This window comes from Leopardus geoffroyi, chromosome B4, assembly GCF_018350155.1.
Source record: "Leopardus geoffroyi isolate Oge1 chromosome B4, O.geoffroyi_Oge1_pat1.0, whole genome shotgun sequence".
Lineage (NCBI taxonomy): Eukaryota > Metazoa > Chordata > Mammalia > Carnivora > Felidae > Leopardus > Leopardus geoffroyi.
The window spans coordinates 66,451,916-66,460,733 of NC_059341.1; positions in this window are offsets into that span (position 1 = coordinate 66,451,916).

Sequence of the window (8,818 nt, forward strand, 5' to 3'; positions counted from 1 at the left end):
TACAAGGAACAAAATAATAGTTCTAAATCTAAATGAATCAATAATTACATTAAATGTTAATGAATTTAAAACTCCAATTATAAAGAAAAGATTCTCAATCTAGGTAAGAAAAAAAACATGGAGTTACGGATATCTAAAATCCACACCTTATTTTGTAAGACAGGCATAACTCAAGTACAAAAACCAGATAAAAGTGATATAAGAAAAGAATTTTCAAAAAATATGTCATCTGCATAAATGCAAAAACTCTCAGAAAAATATTGAAAATCAAATAATATATTATTATCAACTAGAATTTATTCAGAAAGTCAAAGATCTTTTTACTTGCAAATGCTCAATTAAGGAAATTTATTATGCTACCAGAAAATAGGGGAAAACAAATATATTATCAACAGCTAAAGAAAAAACATGTTAAAAAGCAAAAACAAAAAAAATTTATAAAAATTCTCAGAAAATTCAGAATAAAAGGAAAATTCCTCAGTCTATTCAAAAATATTAATGACAAAGCCATAGATAATGTTATGTTAATGACAACATACAGTACTTAATATGTTCCTTTTAGAACAGGACCAAAGCAAAGATCACCATTTTTCACTATTTATATTCAGTACTCTACTGGTTGGGGGGTGTCATAGTGAGTGGATACAGCTAGGAAAAAGAATAAAAAATTAAAATTAATATAAATATAAGGCACAGAAGTTGGAAAGGAAGGAGTAAAATTTTCTCTTTTCACAAAAGCTATTATTAAATATGTAATTAAATCTTGGGCATGGGTTGACAGAAATTTTCTATAAAGAGTCAGATAGTAAATATTGTGTGTTGTCTAGACCTTGTGGACTCTGTTGTATTCAACTCTTGTTTAGACAACCATAGAAAATATGTAGGTGAATGAGCATGTCTGTGTTCAAATAAAACTTTATTTATAGAAACAGTGAGCCAGATTTATTCCACATGCCATATTTTGTAACTTCTGATCTAAGGAATCTGGAAAGCAGCTATTAAATCTACAAAGTCAAAATTGAACTATTAGGACTTCATCAAAATAAAAAGCTTCTGCACAGCAAGCAATCAATGAAACTAAAAGGCAACCTTCAGAATGGGAGAAGATATTTGCAAATGACATAGCTGATAAAGGGTTAATATCCAAAATCTATAAAGAACTTATCAAACTCAACAGCCAAAAAACAAATAATCAAGTTAAGAAATAGGCAGGAGATATGAAGAGACATTTTTCCAAAGAAGACATCCAGATGGCTAACAGACACATGAAAAGATGCTCAACATCACTCATCATCAGAGAAATACAAATCAAAACCACAGATATCACCTCACACCTGTCAGAATGGCTAAAATTAACAACACAGGAAACAACAGAGGTAGGCCAGGAATGAAAAAAAGGGGAACACTTGTGCGCTGTTGGTGGGAATGCAAATTGGTGCAGCCACTCTGGAAAACAGTATAGCAGTTCTTCAAAAAGCTAAAAATAGAACTACCCTATGACCTAGCAATTGCACTACTAGGTATTTATCCAAGGGATACAAAAATACTGATTTGAAGGGGCACATTCAGCCCAATGTTTATAGGAGCATTATCAACAATAGCCAAATTGTGGAAAGAGTCCAAATATCCATTGACTGATGAATGGATGAAGAAGAGGTGATACATATATGTTATATATAAAGAACAGTGTGTGTGTGCGTGTGTGTGTGTGTGTGTGTGTGTGTGTGTGTACATATATATATATATATATATATATATATATATATATATATATGAGGTGGTACATATACATATACAGTAAAACCTTGGATTGTGAGTAACTTGCTCTATGAGCATTCCACAAGGTGAGCAAGTATTTCTAATAAATTTTAACTTGATAAACGAGTGACACTTCGCAATATGAGAAGTACGTGATGACGAATGTCACATGATCACAACTGAGCCAATAGTTCTTGAAATTCGCCTTGACATATGAGTGCTTTGGATTACAAGCATGTTTCTGGAACAAATTATGCTCACAAGCCAAGGTATTAGTCTATATACATACATACACAATGGAATATTATTAAGTCATTAAAAAGATTGAAACCTTGACGTTTGCAATGATGTGAGTGAAGTCAGAGTATATTATACTAAGTGAAATAAGTCAGAGAAAAACAACTACCATGTGATTCCACTCGTGGAATTTAAGAAACAAAATAGAGAACCAAGGGGAAAGGGAAAAAATGGAGGAAAACCATAAGAGACTCTTAACTATAGAGAACAAACTGAGGGTTGATGGAGGAGGGGAGGTCAGGGATGGGTTTAATGGTTGATGGGTATTAAGGAGGGCACTTGTGACAAGCACTCAGTCCCCTATGTAAGTGATGAATCACTAAATTCTACTCCTGAAACCAGTATTACACTATATGTTAACTAACAAATTTAAGTAAAAACATGACACACACACACAAAAGAAAAAATCTACTAAGTAAATTTATCAAGTTTACAGGTTACAAGAATTGAATTAAAGTTCATTGTATTTCAGTATGATAGCAGAAAACAACTAAAAACAACATTATAAAAATTCCCATTAATGATATTACCAAAAATATAAAATACATAGGAATACATTTAGGAAAAAGTAAAAGACCGTTGCATTGAAAACTATAGAACACTGCAGAATTTTTAAAGACATATGGCCATTATATTCCCTATGCTGTGTCTTTATTCCCGTGGCTTAATACATTCCAGAACTAGAAGGCTGTATCTCCCTCTCCCCTTCACCCATTATGCCCATCCCCCACTCCCACCCATTTAGCAACCATCAGTTGATTCTCTGTATTTATGGGTATGTTTCTGCCTTTTATTTGTTTGTTTATTTATTTGATTAGTAATAGTGCTGTATGGTGACAGATGGTAGCTACACTTGTGAGTATAGCATAAAGTAGAAACTTGCAGAATCACTATATTGTACACCTAAAACTAATCTAACATTGTGTGTCAACTTTACTCAACAAAACAAAACAAAATAACAAAAGGAGTTGTATGATTTATCAGATGAATAAATATTTTTAAGATATCAGTTCCCCCAAATTGATTTATAAATTCATTGCAACTGCAAACATAAACCAAGGGACATTTTAAAATACAGAAATGGACAAGCTATTTATAAAACTTTTTAATTGAAAGTTAATGAACTTAGAATAGCCAAAATATATATTTTTTAATTTAAATTTTAGTTAACATACAGTGCAATATTCGTTTCAGGAGTAGAATTTAGTGATTCATCACTTACATACAGTATCCAGTGCTCATCACAAGTGCCCTCCTTAGTACCCATCACCCATTTAGCCCATCTTCCAACCATCTCCCCCATTAACCCATAGTTTGCTCTCTATTATGAGTCTCTTGTGGTTTGTTTCCCTCTCTTCTCTTTTTCCCCTGCCCTTCCCATATGTACATCTGTTTTGTTTCTTAAATTCCACATAAAAATTTATTTTTTAATCATTTTTTACCAAAATAATTTTTAAAAGAATATAATTAGAGACTTTATACTACCTGACTTTAAGAATTACTATGATGGGGCGCCTGGGTGGCGCAATAGGTTAAGCGTCCGACTTCAGCCAGGTCACGATCTCGCGGTCCGTGAGTTCGAGCCCCGCGTCAGGCTCTGGGCTGATGGCTCAGAGCCTGGAGCCTGTTTCCGATTCTGTGTCTCCCTCTCTCTCTGCCCCTCCCCCGTTCATGCTCTGTCTCTCTCTGTCCCAAAAATAAATAAACGTTGAAACGTTGAAAAAAAAAAAAAAGAATTACTATGAAGCTTCATTACTCTAGACAGTACAATATCCGCATAGGATAATAGATCAAAGGAACAGAATAAAAAGCCCAGAAATAGACCCACCTATATATAAACCATTGATTTTGACAAAGAACCCAAAGTGATTCACTGGAGGAAATTAAATTTTTTCAACAAATGGTATTGGCACACCTTCTCAATATAGAATAAAAAGACCCCCAATCCTTACCTCATTGTATGTTCAAACATTAATTCTGGATGACTTAGATGTCTATATAAAGAAGCTAAATGTATAATGCTTCTGGAATAAAATGTAGGACATTATCCTCAAGATGTGGAGATAAGCAAAGTTTTTTGCACAGGACACAAAAAGCAGTAACCATAAAACAAAAACAATAGATAAATTAGACTGTCAAAATTATAAACATCTGCCTATCAAAGGACACCACTAAGAATGTAAATAGGCAAGGCACGAATTGGGAGAAAATATTTACTCTACATAAATCTGACAAAGGATGTATATTTAGAATGCATATGTAATGGAAGAGGGTTTTTTTTTTCCTTTTTTTTTAAACTGAAGAACTGAATACCTTATTCACAAAACAACATATACGAATGTAATTTAGTAAGTACATAAAAATACTCAATATCATCAATCAGCAGGAAATAAAGAATTCCCCCACAATGAAATACCATAACACACACTAGAGGAGCTAAAATTAAAATGATGAGATTATAAAGCAACACTCATGCACTGCCAGTAGAAGTGTAAAATGGTAGAATAATTTTGGGAAATATTTTGGCAATTTCTAATAAAGGTAAGCATATATGATTCAGCAAGTCTACTCCTAAGTGTGCATCCTCCCAAAATGAAAACATATGATTTATACCACCTCTACAGAAAACTACCCAAATCTTGGGAACATTTTTAAAATATGGTATATTCATACAATGGAATATTCGTAGCCATAAAAAAGAATGAACTACAACCCTGATACACACAAACACAAGATAAAATTTCATGGACACATTGAGCAAAAAGTCAAATCCAAGGAGCATAAACTGCAATTTTATCTACAGTTCCAGAATAGGCCAAATTAATACATGGTGAAAAAAAACAGAAATGGCAATGAAAAACTTTTTAAGGCAAAGAAAATATTCTATATCTGGATAGGATGTGGGTTACATAAGTATGCTCATTTGTCAAAACGATCAAATTGGACACAAAATCTGTGCATTTTACTATATATAAATAGTACTACACATACAAGAAAGAACTGGTAAAAAATATGAACTCTAAGTTTTATTGTTCACAGTGGTATTTTACACAAATATAGAAAGACAAATACTAAAATAATAAACTCTATGGTTTGGGTTTGGAATTGTACCAGTATATAGTCATGATTTTTAATATATCAAATATAAAAATATATAATTTATAGAAATATATAGAAAAATAACTTTTTTGTTTTTGTCTAAATTCCAGTTAATTAACATACAGTATAATATTTTTTTAAATATTACATGTGAATCCCAAGTGCTCCACACTGACAGTGTATAGCCCAATGTGGGGATAGAACTAACGAGCCCATGAGATCATGACCTGAGCCGGGATCAAGAGTCAGACACTTAACCAACTGAGCCACCCAGGTGCCCTGACATACAGTGTAATATTAGTTCCAGGTGTACAATATAGTGATTCAACAATTCCATATATTACCTCATGCTCATCACAACAAGTGCCCTCCTTCATCCCCATCACCTATTTTGCCTATCACCCCATCCACCTCCCTTCTAGTAACCATCACTTTGTTCTCTATAGTTAAGTGTCTGTTTTTTAGTTTCCCCCCCTCTTTTTTCCCCTATGCTTGTTTGTTTTCTTTTTATTATTTTATTTATTTATTTATTTATTTATTTATTTATTTATTTATTTATTTTATTTTAATATATGAAATTTATTGTCAAATTGGTTTCCATACAACACCCAGTGCTCATCCCAAAAGGTGCCCTCCTCAATACCCATCACCCACCCTCCCCTCCTTCCCACCCCCCATCAACCCTCAGTTTGTTCTCAGTTTTTAACAGTCTCTTATGTTTTGGCTCTCTCCCACTCTAATTCTTTTTTTTTTTTTCCTTCCCTTCCCCCATGGGTTTCTGTTAAGTTTATTAGGATCCACATAAGAGTGAAACCATATGGTATCTGTCTTTCTCTGTATGGCTTATTTCACTTAGCAAAACACTCTCCAGTTCCATCCACGTTGCTACAAAAGGCCATATTTCATTCTTTCTCATTGCCACGTAGTATTCCATTGTGTATATAAACCACAATTTCTTTATCCATTCATCAGTTGATGGACATTTAGGCTCTTCCCATAATTTGGCTATTGTTGAGAGTGCTGCTATAAACATTGGGGTACAAGTGCCCCTATGCATCAGTACTCCGGTATCCCTTGGATAAATTCCTAGCAGTGCTATTGCTGGGTCATAGGGTAGGTCTATTTTTAATTTTCTGAGGAACCTCCACACTGTTTTCCAGAGCGGCTGCACCAATTTGCATTCCCACCAACAGTGCAAGAGGGTTCCCGTTTCTCCACATCCTCTCCAGCAACTATAGTCTCCTGATTTGTTCATTTTGGCCACTCTGACTGGTGTGAGGTGATATCTGAGTGTGGTTTTGATTTGTATTTTCCTGATGAGGAGCGACGTTGAACATCTTTTCATGTGCCTGTTGGACATCCGGATGTCTTCTTTAGAGAAGTGTCTTTTCATGTTTTCTCCCCATTTCTTCACTGGATTATATGGTTTTTGGGTGTGGAGTTTGGTGAGCTCTTTATAGATTTTGGATACTAGCCCTTTGTCCGATATGTCATTTGCAAATATCTTTTCCCATTCCGTTGGTTGCCTTTTAGTTTTGTTGGTTGTTTCCTTTGCTGTGCAGAAGCTTTTTATCTTCATAAGGTCCAGTAATTCACTTTTGCTTTTAAATCCCTTGCCTTTGGGGATGAGTCGAGTAGGGGATTGCTACGGCTAAGGTCAGAGAGGTCTTTTCCTGCTTTCTCCTCTAAGGTTTTGATGGTTTCCTGTCTCACATTCAGGTCCTTTATCCATTTTGAGTTTATTTTTGTGAATGGTGTGAGAAAGTGGTCTAGTTTCAACCTTCTGCATGTTGCTGTCCAGTTCTCCCAGCACCATTTGTTAAAGAGACTGTCTTTTTTCCATTGGATGTTCTTTCCTGCTTTGTCAAAGATTAGTTGGCCATACGTTTGTGGGTCTAATTCTGGGGTTTCTATTCTATTCCACTGGTCTATGTGTCTGTTTTTGTGCCAATACCATGCTGTCTTGATGATGACAGCTTTGTAGTAGAGGCTAAAGTCTGGGATTGTGATGCCTCCTGCTTTGGTCTTCTTCAAAATTCCTTTGGCTATTCGGGGCCTTTTGTGGTTCCATATGAATTTTAGGATTGCTTGTTCTAGCTTCGAGAAGAATGCTGGTGCAATTTTGATTGGGATTGCATTGAATGTGTGGATAGCTTTGGGTAGTATTGACGTTTTGACAATATTTATTCTTCCAATCCATGAGCAGGGAATGTCTTTCCATTTCTTTATATCTTCTTCAATTTCCTTCATAAGCTTTCTATAGTTTTCAGCATACAGATCTTTTACATCTTTGGTTAGACTTAGCCCTAGGTATTTTATGCTTCTTGGTGCAATTGTGAATGGGATCAGTTTCTTTATTGTCTTTCTGTTGCTTTATTGTTAGTGTATAAGAATGCAACTATTTCTGTACATTGATTTTGTATCCTGCAACTTTGCTGAATTCATGTATCAATTCTAGCAGACTTTTGGTGGAGTCTATCGTATTTTCCATGTATAATATCGTGTCATCTGCAAAAAGTGAAAGCTTGACTTCATCTTTGCCAATTTTGATGCCTTTGATTTCCTTTTGTTGTCTGATTGCTGATGCTAGAACTTCCAGCACTATGTTAAACAACAGCGGTGAGAGTGGGCATCCCTGTCGTGTTCCTGATCTCAGGGAGAAAGCTCTCAGTTTTTCCCCGTTGAGGATGATGTTAGCTGTGGGCTTTTCATATATGGCTTTTATGATCTTTAAGTATGTTCCTTCTATCCCGACTTTCTCAAGGGTGTTTATTAAGAAAGGGTGCTGGATTTTGTCAAAGGCCTTTTCTGCATCGATTGACAGGATCATATGGTTCTTCTCTTTTCTTTTGTTAATGTGATGTGTCACGTTGATTGATTTGCGAATGTTGAACCAGCCCTGCATCCCAGGAATGAATCCCACTTGATCATGGTGAATAATTCTTTTTATATGGTGTTGAATTCGATTTGCTAGTATCTTATTGAGAATTTTTGCATCCATATTCATCAGGGATATTGGCCTGTAATTCTCTTTTTTTTACTGGGTCTCTGTCTGGTTTAGGAATCAAAGTAATACTGGCTTCACAGAATGAGTCTGAAGTTTTCCTTCCCTTTCTATTTCTTGGAATAGCTTGAGAAGGATAGGTATTATCTCTGCTTTAAACGTCTGGTAGAACTCCCCTGGGAAGCCATCTGGTCCTGGACTCTTATTTGTTGGGAGATTTTTGATAACCGATTCAATTTCTTCGCTGGTTATGGGTCTGTTCAAGCTTTCTATTTCCTCCTGATTGAGTTTTGGAAGAGTGTGGGTGTTTAGGAATTTGTCCATTTCTTCCAGGTTGTCCAATTTGTTGGCATATAATTTTTCATAGTATTCCCTGATAATTGTTTGTATCTCTGAGGGATTGGTTGTAATAATTCCATTTTCATTCATGATTTTATCTATTTGGGTCATCTCCCTTTTCTTTTTGAGAAGCCTGGCTAGAGGTTTGTCAATTTTGTTTATTTTTCAAAAAACCAACTCTTGGTTTCGTTGATCTGCTCTACTGTTTTTTTAGATTCTATATTGTTTAATTTCTGCTCTGATCTTTATTATTTCTCTTCTTCTGCTGGGTTTAGGCTGCCTTTGCTGTTCTGCTTCTATTTCCTTTAGGTGTGCTGTTAG